General features: G+C 50.9%; 1 protein-coding gene across 6 annotated transcripts in view; it reads right to left on the minus strand.

The window, feature by feature from the left end:
• MYOT (myotilin) overlaps positions 1–18,800 on the minus strand; it is a 103,243-nt gene that overhangs the window by 63,101 nt on the left and 21,342 nt on the right. The gene's annotated exons all lie outside the window — the stretch shown is intronic.

The following is an 18,800-nucleotide window of genomic DNA, read 5'->3' on the forward strand; positions in this document are numbered from 1 at the left end:
TGGGGAGAAGGGCGGGGCCACCGGCCTTTTAAGGCCGCGCTCACGTGGCTCGCCCTCTTTCCCCCATCGCCGCGGACCCGGACGGTTCTCCGTGCTGGTGCTCCGGGGATTGAAGGCCAGGCGGCTCACGGCGCTCGGGCGCTTGCTCGCCGGCCTTCGAGGCGGGATCCGCTTGGATTCCCCCCCCCTGCGCCGCAGCCGGGGATCCGCGGCTGAGAGGGGGTCCGGACGTCGGCCGCGTCGCGGCTCCAGCGGAGGCCGGGGCTCAGTCGCGGCGGGGGCAGGATGCCCCGCGGGCAGAAGTCGGCCGCGGCGGGCCGCGTGGAGGCGGCTGCGTCTGGCGGCGCCGGGGGAGGGGGAGGCGGCGGTGAAGGGCCCCCCGCCCCCGTCCCGGCTAGCGGCGACGGGCCTGGCCCGTCGGCCCCGGAGGTCCGTGGGTCGGGGGGCGGGGCCCCCGAATCCTCGGCGGTGCGGCCGCGCAGGAGCTGCCGCAGCCCGGCGCGGCCCCCTCCCGCGCCCCAGGAGGGCTCGGCGAGGGGCGGTGGCTCGGCCCGCGCGGCTCCGGACTCGCCCGGCGCTGGTGTCTCCGGTGCTTCGGGGTCCGGGTCCGGCGGGCGGCGCGACCGCGAGGCCCGCGGGGGTGGGAGGCCTGGGGGGCGGCGCGAATCGCCCGCTCGGGCCCCCCGCTCCTCGCGGCGCGCCTCCTCCCCGTCGCCCGAGGCCTCCGGGGGCGGGGCTCGCAAGCGGGCCTGCGCCCTCCGGGCCAGCCGGGCCTGGGCGTCGGCCATCCCGGCGGCTCGGGCCCGGGGGGCGGGGGGGGGGCCTCAAGAAAAAGGGCGTCCTCGCGAAGGAGGGGCTCCCCCGGGCGGTCTGTCCGGCGAGAGAGGCGCGGGTCCGGGCGTGCCCCATCGGGGGGGCGACCGACCCCGGACCAGCAGTTCCCCCTCCTCGCGGGGCAGGGATGCCAGGGGGGGGCGGGGCTCCGGTCCGTCGGAGTCCTCATCCAGCGGCGCGGGCCGCCATCAGCTGGGAGGGCCCAGGGACAGGGCCAGGGACTCTTACAGGTCCCCATCCCCGCTGCGCCGTCCCGACCGCTCTCGGCGGCGGACGGCGGACGGTTCCAGCGGGTCCTCCCCGCGGCGTTATCAGCGACATTCCGGGGGGCGCAAGGGGAGTCGGGGGTGCCGGCGGCGTGAAACCAGTCGCCGCGGAGGGCGGCGCCGCCGGTCACCTCGCTCCAGCTCGTCTGCCCCTTCCCGCCAGGGTCGTTCGGTAGAGCACCGCTCGTCCGAATACAGGGCCGGGTTTGCCGAGGCCAAGGCGCTGTACGGCTCTAGTGGCGCCCGGCGGCGCAGCTCTGGCCCGGCCGAGTCTTCAGTTTCGGGCAGCACGCTGGGCGTCTCCGATTCTCGGACGCCGTCGCCGCGAGCTGGGGCAAGTGGGAAGCGGAAGCGCACCACGCTACGGAAGGCCCACAAGCGTAGGCGTGCATCGCGACGGAGCTCGCCCACGGGTGAGTCATCATCGTGGGAGGAAGGCGACGATACCATCCACGACGGGTGGTATTGGATAGAGGGGGCCTACGTCCCCGGGATGCCGCTCTGGTTGAAGAACAGGCGGCGTGACATGGTTCGGATGCTTGACGAGGCGGGCATCAGCCGGCGCAGGCGCGAACCGCCTGGCCGGTTTAGGGACGGTGAGGCCCCCCCGGGGGTGCACCTTCCCGTGAAATTGCGGGAGCGGGCCCTCGATGGGTATTTCGTTGACTTTTTCGAGTTGGCGAAGTGGCGCCGAAAGGGGGCCGACACGGGGAAAAAGGGCGACAAGGACAAGGCGCAGTCACAGCCAGTTGAGCGATCCATGCTCAATTGGCTTAAGGGTTTCGCCGAATTCCAGGCCCTGATTTGCGGGGGGTACCCGGAGAGGGGTTGGCATCTGGCCCGCTACTTATACACCGTGTTGGAGGCCTGGGAGGTGGGCGGCGAGGAGGCCGCCATGGATTACGACCGGGAGTTCCGGGAGCTGGCCTCCCACAATGCTTCCACGCGTTGGGATCTTCGGCTGCATGATGCGTGGTTCATGCAGGTGGGTCCCAGCGCACGCCAGAAGCGGGAACGTGGGAAGGGCGGATCCTCCGGCCCCGTTCGCAAGTTGTCCGGGCTGGTTTGCTGGGACTACAACAGGGGCGGCTGCAAGCGGCGAAGGTGCCGGTTCGAACACCGCTGCGAGACCTGCGGGGGCGGGCATGCCATGTCGGCATGTGCGCAGCCTTCCTCTTCCCAGCCCTTTCGAGGGACCCGATCCTCCGGTAAGAAGGACGGGGGATCGGGTCCCGCAGCTCCTTCCGCCGCCCCAAAATCCGGCTGAAGCCGCGGGGCAGCTCCGCGGCCTGGCTCCCACGCCGGTTCGGCTGCCGGTGCTGCTGTCCTGGCTGGGTAGTTACCCGGACAGGCCTGCAGCGGCTTATTTGGCGGCCGGATTCTCGAAGGGGTTCCGGATCCCGTTCACCGGTGAGCGGTCGGCTTTTATGAGCGGCAACCTGCGATCTGCCCGCGAGCTGCCGGACGTGGTGGCGGCGAAACTGGCCAAGGAACGGGCTGCCGGACGGGTGGCTGGACCATTCAGCGGTCCGCCGCTGCCCAACCTGCGGGTCTCCCCGCTCGGAGTCGTGCCCAAGAAGGCGCCCGGGGAATTCCGGCTCATCCAGCACCTGTCGTACCCGAGGGGCGGGTCGGTCAATGATTTCATCCCGCAGGAGCTGTGTGCCGTGAGGTACACCCCATTCGACGAGGCAGTGGCTATGGTTCGCCGCTGCGGCCAAGGGGCATTGCTCGCTAAGTGCGACGTGCAGTCGGCCTTCCGACTCCTGCCTGTCCATCCTGAGGATTTCTGCCTTCTAGGTTTCCGGTTCCTCGACGGATGGTACGTAGACAAGGCCATGCCAATGGGTTGCTCCATTGCATGCGCGGCCTTCGAAGCGTTTAGCTCCTTCCTCGAGTGGGCCGCCAGGGTCCGGGGGGGGGTCCCCGAGCTGGCCCACTACTTAGACGACTTCTTGATGGCGGGCCCGGCGGGCACGGACGCCTGTTCGTCCAGTTTGAGGTCATTCCAACGGGTGATGTCCGAACTGGGGGTGCCATTGGCGGCGGATAAGACGGAGGGTCCCGCAACCAGGCTCACTTTCCTGGGGGTGGAGCTCGACACCGTGGCGGGCACGTCTCGGTTGCCGGCGGATAAGGTGGCCTCCCTCAGGGGACTCATCCGGGAGTTGTTGAAAAAGCGGAAGTGCGCACTCCGCGAGGTCCAGGTGCTGCTCGGGCACCTGAACTTTGCCTGTAGGGTGGTCGCGCCAGGCAGGCCTTTCTGTTTTCGCCTGTCATTTGCCACTCGTGGATTGTCTCGTCCTTTTCATCATCTTCGGGTTTCCACGGAGATGAAGGCGGACCTACGGGTGTGGGAGCGGTTCCTGGGAGGTTTTAACGGCGTGGCCATCTGGCAGTCGCCTTACGCTCCCAGGGATCGGCTTCAGGTTCACTCGGACGCCGCCGGGGGCTGCGGGTTCGGGGTTTACTTTGAAGGGGAGTGGTGCGCCGCGCGGTGGCCAGACGCCTGGGCGGCGGAGGTTCACCGCGACCTGACCTTTCTGGAGTTCTTCCCCATAGTGGTAGCGGTCCGGATCTGGGGCCCGCGTTTCGCTGATCACCGCGTGGAATTCATGTGCGACAATCAGGCCGTTGTGCAGATTGTGAACAGGCAGTCGTCCAGATCCGCCCGGGTTATGCGCCTGGTCCGGGTTTTTGTATTGGACTGTTTGTCGTACAACGTCTCTTTTCGCGCCAGACACGTCCCGGGGGTAAACAACGAGTTGGCCGACGCTCTCTCTCGGTTTCAGGTCGAGAGGTTCCGGCGTCTCGCTCCCGGAGCAGCAAGGGAATCGGTCGGTTGTCCGGAGGACCTGTGGCAGCTTGGCGTCGGCTGATCATGGACGGGGTCCTGTCGTCACTGGCCGACTCCACTCGGAGGGCGTATCGGCGTGCAGCCTGTCAGTTTGTGGACTTCTCTCGTTCGGCTGGGCATTCTTCCCCCTGGCCGATGAAGGAGGGCCTGCTGCTCCGGTTCCTGGCACGTCTCCGGGAGCAGGGACTCTCCTGCAGGACGCTGCGGGTCACTCTGGCCGGACTTTCCTTCTGTTCTAAGGCCCTCGGCGCTTGGGACCCGGGGCGGTCGTTTTTGGCCAGGCAGGCCCTGAAGGGCTGGGGGCGGCAGTCCGTGCCTCGGCCTGATCCTCGGCGCCCTATCACCAGAGCTGTCCTGCGACAGCTGCTGGGGCACTTGCCGGCCGTGGCTCGCTCGGACTTCGAACTGGTTTTGTTCCGGGCGGCATTCACTGCGGCTTTCCACGGAGCCTTTAGGGGTGGGGAGTTGGTGGCACGGTCCCGCTCAGCCCGTTTCTCAGCCGGTCTGGAGTTTTCGGACGTGGAGTTGGTGGACTCGGGGGTCCAGTGCCTCATTCGTCGGTCCAAGTGTGACCAAGGGGGAAAAGGGACTCACGTGTACCTCCCGGCCTTACGTGGGGAGGCCGATTGCCCACGACGGGCTATGGTCGCGTACATGGCGATGCGGCCCTCCCTTGCAGGACCACTATTCGTCCATCAGAACGGGAGCTGTCTGTCCCGGTACCAGTTCGTGGCAGTTCTCCGGGCCTGTTTGCAGGGAGCCGGCCTTCAACCTTCCTTGTATGGGTTGCATTCTTTTCGCATTGGCGCCGCCACGGAGGCGTACTTGGCTGGCGAGCCGGCTGGGGCCATCCAGCAGAAGGGGCGGTGGCGTTCCCGGGCATATCAGCTGTATATTCGCCCTCAACATGCTGTCTGATTTGGTTTTTTCCCAGGTGTTCCATCAGGAGCGGCAGCGGTCACGGTGGTGGGGCACAGTATTCCATACTGGGCCGGCAGGCACGCAGTCGCGACAGAATGGGGTGAGCACCTCGGCCTGGAGGACGTGTGCAAGATTACCTGGTCCGGTCGGAGGGGATTGCGGTGGTCGTCCCTGCTGCGGGTCGTGGCTGACGAAGTTCATCGCTGGGGCGTTCCGGATGTGTTGGTGATGCATCTAGGAGAAAATGATCTGCCCACCATGACCGGTCGTCAGCTGAGTGCGGCCATAACAGAGGACTTGGTAATCTTGCGACAGCGGATGCCACATACCACGTTGGTATGGTCCGAGATGCTCGATCGCCTGGTTTGGCGGTCCGCTCGGCGGTCTGACCGCGTGAACTTGGCCAAGCAGAAGGCTAATAAGGCTGCGTGCAAGACCGTGCGTTCGTTGGGGGGTGTGACTGTTCCTCACCCCAAGTTAACTTTTCGTTCCCCGCTTTTGTTTCGGTCGGATGGGGTGCACCTTGCAGACCGCGGGTGTGACCTCTGGCTGGCCGACGTTCGGGACGTTTTGAAGACTATTTTTTCCGAGGGTTGGCGGGAACAGGGACCGTTGGTTCCTGTCCAGTGGCGGGACATGCAAGGTAGGGAGCCCGTTGGCAGGGAGCCCGTTTGCGTACGGGACTCCCTGGAGTAGGGGGTCTCATTAAGGAGACCGGCCACAACCGGGCGCGGCCTACCCGGCTGGGAGGCCAGGGGCCCGGGGCCAAGCGAGAGGGAGGATCCCATGGAGGCGGACGCCCGTGGGGTCCTCGATGGTCGCTTCCCAGGGATCCCGCGGCGGAAGGCATCCCATCCTCCCGGCTGGGAGTGAGGTGAGGAGCCGGAACGCCGCGGGTAGGGGTGGTCAGCCGGCCGGCTGACAAGGTTGGGGCTCCACTACCATGCATGCGGGCCAACCCTCCGGTGGGAGGGTATTGGTTAATAAACGGCTGCGGCCAATTTGTTGCCAAGTTTGGGTCCGCGTCGTTACTGGGATAGTCGCCACCTGCTAGTCAAATAGCGGCCGCGATTGAGCGCGGCCGCCGTTGACGCGGCGGTGGCGCCCGGGAGCGGCGCGGGCCTCGGCCGCGTCATCGGGGTGCGCCGCGGCGCGCCTGGGGAGAAGGGCGGGGCCACCGGCCTTTTAAGGCCGCGCTCACGTGGCTCGCCCTCTTTCCCCCATCGCCGCGGACCCGGACGGTTCCCCTCCCATCCCTCCCAGTTTTTCGTTCTCGTTTTCGTCGCAGTCGTCGGGACATGCAAGGTAGGGAGCCCGTTGGCAGGGAGCCCGTTTGCGTACGGGACTCCCTGGAGTAGGGGGTCTCATTAAGGAGACCGGCCACAACCGGGCGCGGCCTACCCGGCTGGGAGGCCAGGGGCCCGGGGCCAAGCGAGAGGGAGGATCCCATGGAGGCGGACGCCCGTGGGGTCCTCGATGGTCGCTTCCCAGGGATCCCGCGGCGGAAGGCATCCCATCCTCCCGGCTGGGAGTGAGGTGAGGAGCCGGAACGCCGCGGGTAGGGGTGGTCAGCCGGCCGGCTGACAAGGTTGGGGCTCCACTACCATGCATGCGGGCCAACCCTCCGGTGGGAGGGTATTGGTTAATAAACGGCTGCGGCCAATTTGTTGCCAAGTTTGGGTCCGCGTCGTTACTGGGATAGTCGCCACCTGCTAGTCAACTTGTACTCCAGGCTATACTGCCTTTGAACTTGGAAGTTAAATTTGGTCATTAATGCTAATTACCACCAGAGGTCCCACTAGGATTCACATGGGAAGGGAAATGTCTTTTCCCCACCAGTCTCCACTTACTCCAGCCCTTTGGCTTTGCTTCCTCTAAAGTTGTCAACCTCTAGGGCAGGGGTAGTCAACCTGTGGTCCTCCAGATGTTCATGGACTACAATTCCCATGAGCCCCTGCCAGCCCCGCTATGCACAGGGAGTCCTCCTCTTGGAGTCCTCCACTCCAAAACATGAGCTAGCACCCATTGCATTACTTCTCATTCCCTCAAGTCTTTGTCCAGGTAGCCAGTTTTTTGTCTGCTCTACATGGGAATGACAACCATCTAGATGAAATCCCGTTGTAGGAGCTCCTTCCTCCAGGGATATTCAGTCAGAACAGAGGATCCCAATGTGTGCCAAGGGATTTTCGCTTTTAAGTTTTTCCACCCCATTTAGAATCCTTTCCTGAAATCTCCAGGAAGATTCAGTGTAGCCCCTTGCACCTACAAGTCTCCGTAGATGTCCTTTCTTGACCTCAGATTCCAGCTAAGGTGTGAGTTGACTATTGTCTTTGGGCAGGATAGTCACTAGCATGTTCACTTCTTTGATGGTTGGCACTTGGCTGATTCCTTAAAGACCTCTACCTTCTTGCCTGTCTTCTGCCAGGAGACAGAATAACATTCAAAACAAAATGTACGGGTTTTTTTTAGTCAAGCCCAAACTCCAAAATAGAATGAATATCTCCACATTAGGCAATTGATTTAGAATCATAGAATCATAGAGTTGGAAGGGGCCATACAGGCCATCTAGTCCAACTCCCTGCTCAATGCAGGGTCAGCCCTAAGCATCCTAAAGCATCCAAGAAAAGTGTGTATCCAACCTTTGCTTGAAGATTGCCAGTGAGGGGGAGCTCACCACCTCCTTAGGCAGCCTATTCCACTGCTGAACTACTCTGACTGTGAAAATTTTTTTCCTGATATCTAGCCTATATCGTTGTACTTGAAGTTTAAACCCATTACTGTGTGTCCTTTCCTCTGCAGCCAACAGAAACAACATCCTGCCCTTCTCCAAGTGACAACCTTTCAAATAAAGAGGGCTATCATGTCCCCTCTCAACCTCCTTTTCTCCAGGCTGAACATTCCCAAGTCCCTCAACCTATCTTCATAGGGCTTGGTCCCTTGGCCCCAGATCATCTTCGTCGCTCTCCTCTGTACCCTTTCAATTTTATCTACGTCCTTCTTGAAGTGAGGCCTCCAGAACTGCACACAGTACTCCAGGTGTGGTCTGACCAGTGCCGTATACAATGGGACTATGACATCTTGTGATTTTGATGTGATGCCCCTGTTGATACAGCCCAAAATGGCATTTGCCTTTTTTACTGCTGCATCACACTGCCTGCTCATGTTTAGTTTACAATCCACAAGTACCCCAAGGTCTCGTTCACACACAGTGTTACCTAGAAGCGCATCCCCCAGCCAGTAGGCATGCTTTTAATTTTTCTGACCCAGATGCAGAACTTTACCCTTATCATTATTAAATTGCATCTTGTTCTCATTTGCCCATTTTTCCATTGTGTTCAGATCTTGTTGAACTCTGTCTCTATCTTCCGGTGTATTTGCCAGTCCTCCCAATTTGGTGTCATCTGCAAACTTGATGAGTAGTCCCTCCATCCCCTCATCTAGATCATTAATAAATATGTTAAAAAGTACCAGGCCGAGCACCGAGCCCTGAGGTACCCCGCTACTCACCTCTCTCCAGTCTGATGAAACACCATTGACAACAACTCTTTGAGTGCGGTTCTCTAACCAATGCCCTATCCACTTAACTATCTGAAAATCCAGATTGCAGTCCTTCAACTTATCCATCAGAACATCATGGGGAACCTTGTCAAAAGCTTTACTAAAATCCAAGTAAATGACATCAACCGAATTTCCCCGATCCAGCAAACCTGTTACTTGGTCAAAAAAGGAAACCAGGTTGGTCTGGCAGGACCTGTTGGAGACAAATCCATGCTGACTTCCTTGGATCACCAAATTGTCCTCCAGATGTTTGCAGATCGCTCCATTTAATTTGTTGGGTTGTCACTGTTTTTACTTAAGTATATCAAGATTTTATCTGATGCAAACTGCTTTGTGGATCTGTGTTACATGGGAAAGCACGATAAATGACATATATCAATAAACCTTGGTATTTTCTATGCTGGTTGGTTTTGCAGAGGGACTATGCTACAGTAATGGTAGTCTTTGTGCATATCCTCAGTCACATTTAACCAGAAAGTGCAGCTAGACAGGAATAAGAGTTCTCCATAATCTCCCCATAATTAAGGCAGGAGATACATGAACATAAAAAAGGGGTTCAAAATGCTATAAACATACTTAGAGTTGACTATTTAATGTACATGGGTCTGTAGTACTTACTGGCAAGGATTGCCATATAATCTAGACACTCGCATATATATTCTCTAGACTTTTGCTTCAGCTTCTGCTTCTTCTCCTCCTGGGAAACGTACTGCCTGACAGCTGGCTGCCTGAGATGGAAGGTGGTTTTCCCTTTCTCCATCTCAGGCATTTGGCTATGGGTTGCTTTTATTCCCAATAGCAGCTGCTGTGAGGAGCAGGTGACTCAGCAGGAAAAGGAAATGACCTGCAGCCAACTCAAGCCCCCCCCCCTTCTTATTCACCCAGAATTACAGAAACTGCTGCATTGCTGGGAATTAATACATCCCAAAATCAAATGTCTGAGAAGAAAGGAATACCTGTTTCTGTCCCAGGCAATTCTACTGCCTTTGTTTTACTGTTTACAAGAGTACAACCACTAAAATGTGATGGGTCATTTATCACAGGCAACTATGGGCTAATATCTGTGCATCACTTACCGCATCATCCTGTACCTACCAACATTTTGTGTGCTTTTAACTGATAATTAGAACATCTTCGAAATTCTGGTTCATTTCACTATGCTGCAACAACAGAGAAGTGCTCATTTAGATGTTTCAATTTCCTTCAAAACAAATACCCCCTCACCCCTGCCGACAATAACAAGATGACCCTTTCTACACCTAGGCTAGCTATGTTATTTCTCCTGGTCCAAATGGGCTGGACATGTAGAATCTTGTTTTCCTTTTTGTTTAATAGCTGGAGGGAGTGCATCTCTAACTATACTATAATTAAACAATATTTAACAAAATTTATTATTTTGGAATGTGATCTGTTGCATTACAGCTGAGCCCTGGCTGATTAATAGCTGGGACTTACAAACTAATGACTTGATGACTCATTAGAAATAAAGCTCTCCTTAATCAAAGCTGGCCATCTGTGTTTTATCAAGGGCTCTATGAGGACCTGATCATTACTTTTACTGTCTGGGGGGTTGTGTTTTAGTTTTAACATTACACTTTCCTGTCTTTTTCTGTACATTTGAAAGGGTCTTGCTATGTTTAAACTATGTAGTATTTAGCATACCTCAGATTAATTCAGAACCCAAAAATCAGTAAAATATGTTTAAAAGCAACTTAGAAGAACAAGCTATGATCCTCATTAGGCAGAGCTTGTGTGAACTGCTCAAGATGCAGAAACGTAAGTGGCTATCCATAGTCAGGCTGCCAGACAGACTCAGACAGCAAGCAAAAAAAGATTCCATGAAATTCTTTATATAATCTTGAAACCTGTATTTATTTTGGGAGGGTTAAGCACATCCCAACTCTCCCCCTCTCCATATGCATATAACCTATGCGAACAGCATCAGTCCAGGACTTCCTAAATTACTGTTGCAAGCTATACTTACATGTTTTCCAACCCCGTATCAGTAACTTACACCGCCATTTGCCATTTGTCGCTGCCGACTATAAGCCGTGGATGTCAAGTGTGCTGCAGCTGCTTGGTCTTAGGTGTTGTTGCCTGCCTTTAGCTTCTCAAATGATGTGTTATGCCTGAAGAGCTTAGAGGAATGTATCCTTTAACCCTAAGACCCATACTCCTTCCTGGACAGTAAGGGTAAGCAGTGGGATTCGCTCTGCTCCTGTGACAGGAGAGTTTAGGGCAAGGAATTCCAACTATTATTCACCTTTTGGCATCATAATTACATAGTGAACTTTTGACACTGACTTGAATGCAAGAATGGTAAGAAAAGTACAACTATTCCAGATATCTTTCACAGAGTTAAAAAAAGAAAGAAAGAAAAACCCAGTTGGCATAGTGTCTGGGATGAGGTTCTCTCCTTCCCCTTCTCTTTTTGATTGCCTTGACTTTAATTATATTCCTGTACCAACAAAATCTCATGGGAATATAGCCCACCTGGAGAAAGATAACTAGCTAGTTTAAAAAACCACATATGTGTCTGAGGAAATGAGCTTTAACCTGTAAAGGTTTACACAGAAATATAACGTTAATCTCTAAAATGTTCCATTCCTTCTTTTTGGAAGACCTCTGTGAATTTTGACATTTTGGAAGAGCCTGTCATGTTGACACAAAAAACTCCTTAGTTGGCTTTTAGCTAAGGCAACACAGAATGGATCTGTCACAAGTTGACTGTTCTCGAAGACATGGAGCTAATCTCATGATGGAAACAATGGATGCTTTCACACATGCTAAATAATGCAGTTTCAGTCTAATTCAGCAGCCATTTGGAAGTGGGCTTTGCCATTTTACACCGTAAAATCCAGTTGCAAAATGGATTGAAAGTGTGTGGGTCTTGTTTGCACCTTCCTAGCCAAGAAATTTAATTATTAGATAGGTCAGCAACAAAGAGCAGTCCTACTGGTTCTTTCAGAAAGAAATATGGCTTCCCAATAATGGTTCCAGTGCAGTTAAACAAATGTTGTATTGTCTCCTATTCTGCTCTGTCAAAATAGCTTCTGTTTTCTATTCTGCTGCTAGCTCTCTCTTGAACTCTTTATTCTCATTGCTTTGCTGGTAGTCCCGTACAGATATTGACTGAGCGTGTGAGGAGGGTGGAAGAGCAAGAGTACACAGTCCCACCCCTTGTCTCTATATGAACCGCAGGTTATCTGCACAGTACAAATGCATGAAGGAAATGTCTGCATGTATGCTTCCCCACTGTGATCACCAACATTCAGAAAGCAGTGTTTCTGATCACAGGAAGAGAGTATGCATGCACTTCCTCTATTTGCAGGACCCTTAGGTATCAGCCAACAGTTGTTGTACATACCAGGCAAGTGACAATGGTTCTCTTCACTGCCTGTCCTAAAGGTGCAGTCTGAAATTCCACAACCATGCTGTTCAGACTCTTTACCTGTAGATTCTTCTGAAACATGACTCTTCAACCATTTCTTTAGACTGCATATTTTATCTAGATGCTTCAATTTGACTAAGATTGACCCTGAAATATATTGTAACCTCTAATGTAACTTGACATTATAGCTCAACTACCAGACCTTTAATTCAAGATCAACAAAGCTCTCTGTCAGGAGTCTAACCAGGCAACTGGAGAGTGCCATGCCATAGCTTCAAAGCCAGAGATTGGGCCTCGGCATCATTTCTGTTGACAGATACAAACAAATGGATATAATGGAAAGGGAGGTTAAATACTTCACTTATCAGCCCAAGGTTGATGTGATTTGGAATTTTGCTTGAATGTGATGTAAGTTTTAGAAACTAGAAAATTGTATGATTACCTTGACCTCAGGGTTAATTACATAATGAAAGTTACAGAGCTAAATGTTTAGAGGCTTAGTGTAATTTCCTTGCACAGGTCTCATTGTTATATGTCAAATATATTTCCTGTTGTAATTTAAACTATTGCCAGTCCAAGATTCATACAGCAGCGGTCCCCAACCTTTTTAAGGTTGAGGACCGCCACTGGGGGTGGGGAAGAGCCGGCGGCCCGGGCGCCGCGCATGCGCGTTAGTACCCCCTGGTGGTGAAAACACGTATGTGCGGAGCTGTCGCGCATGCACGTTTTCACCACCTGGGGGCGCTAACCCGGATGCGCTGCAGCTCTGCACATGCGCATTTGTGTCCGCCGGCATGCCGGCGGACACGCCTGCCGGTGGCCACACCTGCCTCTTCCTCCCCCTCTCACAGCAAGAAGCTAGCTGGGCCGCAAGCGAAGTGGCCTCTTTGGCGGCCGCTTCTCTCGCTGCCTGGTGAGCTTCTCACTGCAGGGGGTGAGAGGCAGGCGTGGCCGCTGGCGGCCCGCTACCGAGGCCTTTGCGGCCCGATACCGGGCTGCAGACTGGGGGTTCATGACAGTACCTGTTGCTATTTTGAGAAGGGTTGGAATATGTTTCAATTATTGCCAGTCCAGTGTCAGTACTGCACAATTGCACTGAAATATTCTACATCTGTTTTGAGCCACTTTACCACCTATATATTCTCTCTCTCTCTCTCACACACACACACACACACACACACACACGTACAGAGAGAGAGAGAGAGAGAGAGAGAGAGAGAGAGAGAGAGAGAGAGAGAGAGAGAGAGAGAGAAAGAGAGAGAGAGAGATTGTTTTCTCGGGATTTCTACTTACACTGGTACAAAAAAAGTATGGATTTATTTGTATGGTTAAGTTAAATTTATAGCTTGATTTCCTTGGTAAAACATCTTGACTTTCCCAGTTTGAAATATCATATTTAACTGTTCTCAAAACAAATGTTTTTAATCTGCTAGACACTGTTGCATATAAAACAGGGGTATGTGACTTACAGTCTTTACACCATATCTCACTTGCCAAGGCTTATCTCTTAGTCCATGCAACAGGATCTACATAGTCTTTGCTCTTGGGCACCAAGATAAACAATGGGAAATGCTATAGCCAAATGTATGCATATGAGACAACATTCTCCCAAAATTATGTGGTACAACTTGGGGAGCTTCTGCTGCAACAATTAGATGCTCAGCTTTGGGGTTGGTAGATAGTACTGTGGAATATGACACTTCAGTGTGGCTCAACAGCTGCCACATACACAAATTGGATGTTTAACTCAATGCAAGAATAAGAACCATCAGCAGATGCATTAAACCCACTCTGACCTATTGGCTACCTACATTGTAACATGTTGCTTCCCCACATCTCTGAAAGCAAGATGTGTTTCTGTGTGAATATAGAAAGAATATTGGAAACAGAGATCTACTGATCCACAAAGACATGGCTGAGAGGGGCTTATCCAGACAAAAGTCTGAGCACCTGGCAATATGATCTGCACAAAATCTGCAATCACAAAATTTCAGCTGCCCATCTGAGAGTGAGATCCTCTACTTTTTCTTTCTTCAGCCCCCCCCCCATACTGTCACTGCCTCCTCAGACAGAATTGTTGTTGCTACCATTATTACTATTTGCATTAGTGTTCATTCAAACCAACATCATAAACAGGAAATACAACTAAAATATTAATGAGTTTCAGAGGCCTGGTGAGCTATTGAGCTCCAATGAGCTATCACAAGTGCTTTAGAGTAATTTTGAGGTCTGACATGCTATCACAAACAAATGCTTATAATCCCCCTTATCCATCCCAGGTTGACTTTGGTTAGGCCCATCTTTTTCTCCCCTCCCTCAAAGGCATATTTGAATTCCCCTTCTTCAACACTAGAGTTTCACTTGCTTTTCCATTCTCGCCTAGCCAAGGCCCTACTGCTGCTTGCTTCTGCCTCTGCTGTCCCTGTCTGTCCCCCAGCTTGGTTGGGAGAAAAAATGGGCAGAGGAGGCAGATGTACAAGATTTCTAGTCCAGTCACAGAAGCAGAGTGAAAGCTTTTCCATTTGCTTTAATTGGGGTATGAAGATACATAAGAGGATTCCACTGCACACAGTAATGCTTGAAAGCAGGCTCCTTAAACAAACAGAGTTCACAGCAGAGTCTCCCTTCAACTGAGGGCTCTCAGTATGTACTTCTGTTACGAATCTGTCTGCAGCAAATTTGACAGGGCTCCAGATTAGTTTTGAGACACAAAAAGATGAAGTTTTAAAAGATAAAAGTATGTTAATCTTTATACATGACTGCATGGGCTCAGATCAGCTTCTGGCTCAAGTGAGATCAAACTAATTTAACTTCTTAACAGGCAGAATTTCTGTTTTTAGGTCTTGCAGAGCCTTCCTTGAATGTGTGGGATTCCATTTGACAGCTGCTTGCTAAGCTTAACTGCATGAAAGCACCTTTGGGCACCTTAGATCACTTTTTAAAATTAGCACCAGCAGTAACTAATAAAAAAATGAGCACTCTTTTAAAAAACAAAGACCATCCTGTTTTCATAAGTTTTAAACTCTCTGTTACATGAATTTGGATGGTAAATTGAACTCTGCAGCACTTAGTAAGCACAAGTAGGATTGAACTCCCAACAAACACAAAGTTGTCTTAGAGTGAGTTAGTCTCTCAAAGTGAACGTCATCTACTCTGACTGGTAGCATCCCTCCAGAGAGTGAGCTCTGTTACATCACCCACTACTCTCTGATCCTTTTGACTGGATGCCAGGGGTGACCTTGGGATATTCGGTATGCCAGGAAGCAGTTCTTCCACTGAGTCATGGACTCTCCCCACATAGTTCTGCTGGTACACTTAAGAAAAATATCTGTTTTATTTAGTTTCATCTGGGGCAATCAGGTGGAATGGATGGGGTCTCTTTAACCATGGTGCCTAAAACTCCCCTTCAGTTGAACAACTCTATCCCACCTCTTTCCACTGATGAGGCCATCAGAAATATTAATTTAATTTAATTTATTTATGATTTGCATATCCCACCTTTCTGCCCTTATAAGGCAGCTAAACAATTTAATGTGTACATGATAAAATACATTACAAAAGCATCAAAATTAACCCCTCTCTGTAAACAACTTTTACAAGAATCTAAAGACAAATAAAACAGTTAAAACACATACAAAAATGAAACATTGGTTAGGACAAAGGAAATGCCAAACAAAATAAGAGAGTCTTCACTGACTGGTGGAAGGATAACAACAGAAGTATGGCCATAAGGAAAAATCTGCCTTTTCCTGGGATATCTTGCTAGTCTTGTGCTGTTAACAACCAGGTAGCCTAAGCACAGCAGCCTAGACTTGCCTTGGAACAGATGTATCTAAGTGTTTAGAAAATGATACTCAATGGAAGAGTCGAACAGCAATTGTAACTAAGGTGCTAAAATATTTCAGGAGCAAGCCAGTTTGACTGGCCTGAGTGGCATTATAAAGCCACAGCTGTAAGGTCCACTCAGTTGAGAAGGGACCAGAGTACCAAGGGTGGGCCTCAAGTTAACTGGTGTTAGGATGGGAGGAGGAAAAGGGTTAACTGACACCCGACCCTTCATTGTCATGGCTTGCCAGAATTGAGGGAAATGGTCCCTGAAATAGCAGAGCTATTTGGGATTCGTTCTGCTTTCTTTTGGGTGTCAGTGGCTGCCAAGGCAGAGGCTCACCAGGAACTTTCTCTGTTAAATTAAATGGCCAGTCTACTCTGCATCTGGCTGCTTTGTTCATAGAGTTGGAAGGAGCCATTTTTACAGCATTTTACAGGCCATTGGTAAGTTCTACTGCTTTAGTGCTAAATGTGATAGAAGGTACCATTTTTGTCCCTGGAGGTATTTTTTTGAAAAAAATATATGTCTATACATAGAAGGCAAGTTGAGAAACCCACAGAATGTGTGTATTAATGGGATCAGAAATGCATCCAAGACAGCATCCCAGTAAGATGTCCTGTAAGTTTTTCCAGGTCCTTCAGCTTTAAGGTGCCACTTGGATTGGCAGGACCCCGGTTGCAGCTGGCATCAAGAAAGCTGAGGAGCCAGCATGGTTTCTAATTTGGTGAGCCGGATTTGATTTCCAGCTCCCCCACATACAGCCAGCTGGGTGACCTTGGGCTCATCACAGTCCTGATAGAACTATTCTCACAGAGCAGTCCTGTCAGAGCTCTCTCAGCCCCACCTACCTCTCAGGGTATCTGTTGTGAGGAGAGGAAGGGAAAGTGATTGAAAGCAGCTTTGAGACTCCTTCAGTTAATGAAAAGCAGGTATAAAAAACAGATTTTCTTCTGAGATACAAGATAATCAGTAGACTACTCCAAATACCATCATACATGAATCCCAAAAACCATACACAAAAAATAACTTTGTAGTTTCTGGAATTTAAAGATTAAGCTGATCCAGCCATAGCATATTAAAAAAGAAAAAGATTTCATCAAATCACAGCAGATTTGTGATGACCCTGTAGAGTTTTCAAGGCAAGAGATATTTAAAGGTGGTTTCCCATTGCTTGCCTCAGTGCAGCAACCCTGGACTTCCTTGGGGATCTCCAATCTGAATACAAAACAGGACGGACCCTGCTTAGCTTCATGAGATCTGAGAAGATTGGTCCAAGTCAATTGAAAGGACAGTCTATCCTTATGTTCCAACAGCAGGTGGCAGCAAATTTCCATCTATTGCTATTAACTGCTCCACAAATTTCAACCAAATCTTTTCCCCTTTCTTTGCACCTTCTTTTATTACATGTGGCCATGGAATGTCAGAATGATTGGATGGGTCCATCTCAGAATTCTCTCTTTAGACCCCTTGCAACTCCCTGAGTTGATAATGCACCCACCGCATGCACAGAAATGATTACCCGTTCCTAGAATCTTTAGGAAATTATAGGGACAGTATATTTAAATGAATAAACAAATATTTAATAAGGCAGGGATAAGGCATATTTAATAAGGTATATGAACTAAAATCTGAGCATATACTGTTTTACCTCAGAGTTATCTGAGTTACCTCAGAAATTTTACCCCTGATTTCGCCTGACCTTTTCCCTCTGTTAAATAAAATATTTTGTTATTTTTACATTTCAAAAGGCCTCAAGTGACATTTAAATTGTTTAAGTTAGAGAGGGCTTCTGACTGTTGCCTCAGGTTCCTGGGCTGAGCCAACAACCAAAATATTGTAGTGTAACAGGATGGGACAGCCAGAGTTCTTCAGCAAAGAAGAAAACACATTGCTAGGGCAGCTGAGTCAGAAAAGGGGAATAGAAAGACAGGGAAAATCTCTGAGGGAGGGAAGTGGATGAGGCCATTATAGCAGGGCATAAAAAGCCCTTTGAAAGCTGTGATAACACTGATGTGCATTGGTTGCACATCATCAGTGGTTTTGACAGCACATAAACTAATTTTGTGTTCTTCAAAACCATCTCATGGGAAATAACTGAGCTGAGGAGTTATACAAGATAAAAAGTATCTCCAAGTATAACTTTCAGTGACTTGCTCCAACTTTGAAAATGCTAATCAGAAACTGCAGATGCTATCCAAAGACTGACAGATTTTCCTGTCTCCAGGGAAAGATGTTATTTGTTCTGATATCCTTATAAGCAAGTACTGCTTTTATTCCCAGTGACAGAAATGATGGGGAAGACGAAAACATTCATGCTTTTAAATTATCCCTGTAGCATGCCACTTTTAAGTGTATAGCTCCTGTCAGAGGGCTCTCTAAAATATTTTCGCTTTCATCAACTGTACTAATGTTGTTTGGATTAAATGACTCCAGGAGTGCTCTGACCTTTTTGCACACTGCTGGGTAGTAGCTACAAAGTTAGTACTTTTCCTCTTGCTTTCTGATTATTATTTTTTGTGAGCCCTGCGACTTGTAGGGCAGTTGTCTTTTTTTTTTTTAACTAACTTTAGTTCTGTCACTTAATAGCAATTTAGCAGAAATCTGGGTGGCTGAAAGGCACAGGAGCAGGGTTAGAAAAAAAGTTGGCAGCATTGGTGTTGAAGCCTAAACTCTTGCTAGCAGTAAATAAAAGTTACTGACAGAATGATCCTACATATGTTCATTCAAGATTAAGTCATAAAATCACAAACTTGTATGAGCTCAATGAAACCAAGCCCTTAAGGAGACACCAAACAACATCCCTGATAGCCATCTGCTAAAACATTCCTTTCTGACTTTGAAGAAAAGGATTCCACAACCTTCCGAAGCAACAGACATATCCTATGTAGTGGAGGACCAGCCAGTGAATGGCTAGGAGGGAATGGTGCTGGCTGGTTCCTGGAAACCACCTTTACTTCTGGTCTGTGCTCATTTACCTTTTGGGGCAGAAGTATGAATAATTGTAGGACTCCCCCTACCCAAGTCTTGAGAAATGGTATAAATGTAAAGTTCTGCATTTAGATAGGAAAAACCAAATACACCAATATAAGATTGGGGGGGGGACTTGTCTTGGCACTAGCATGTGCGAAAAGGATCTAGAAGTCT

Source organism: Paroedura picta, chromosome 3 (genome assembly GCF_049243985.1).
Source record: "Paroedura picta isolate Pp20150507F chromosome 3, Ppicta_v3.0, whole genome shotgun sequence".
In the NCBI taxonomy this organism is placed as follows: domain Eukaryota; kingdom Metazoa; phylum Chordata; class Lepidosauria; order Squamata; family Gekkonidae; genus Paroedura; species Paroedura picta.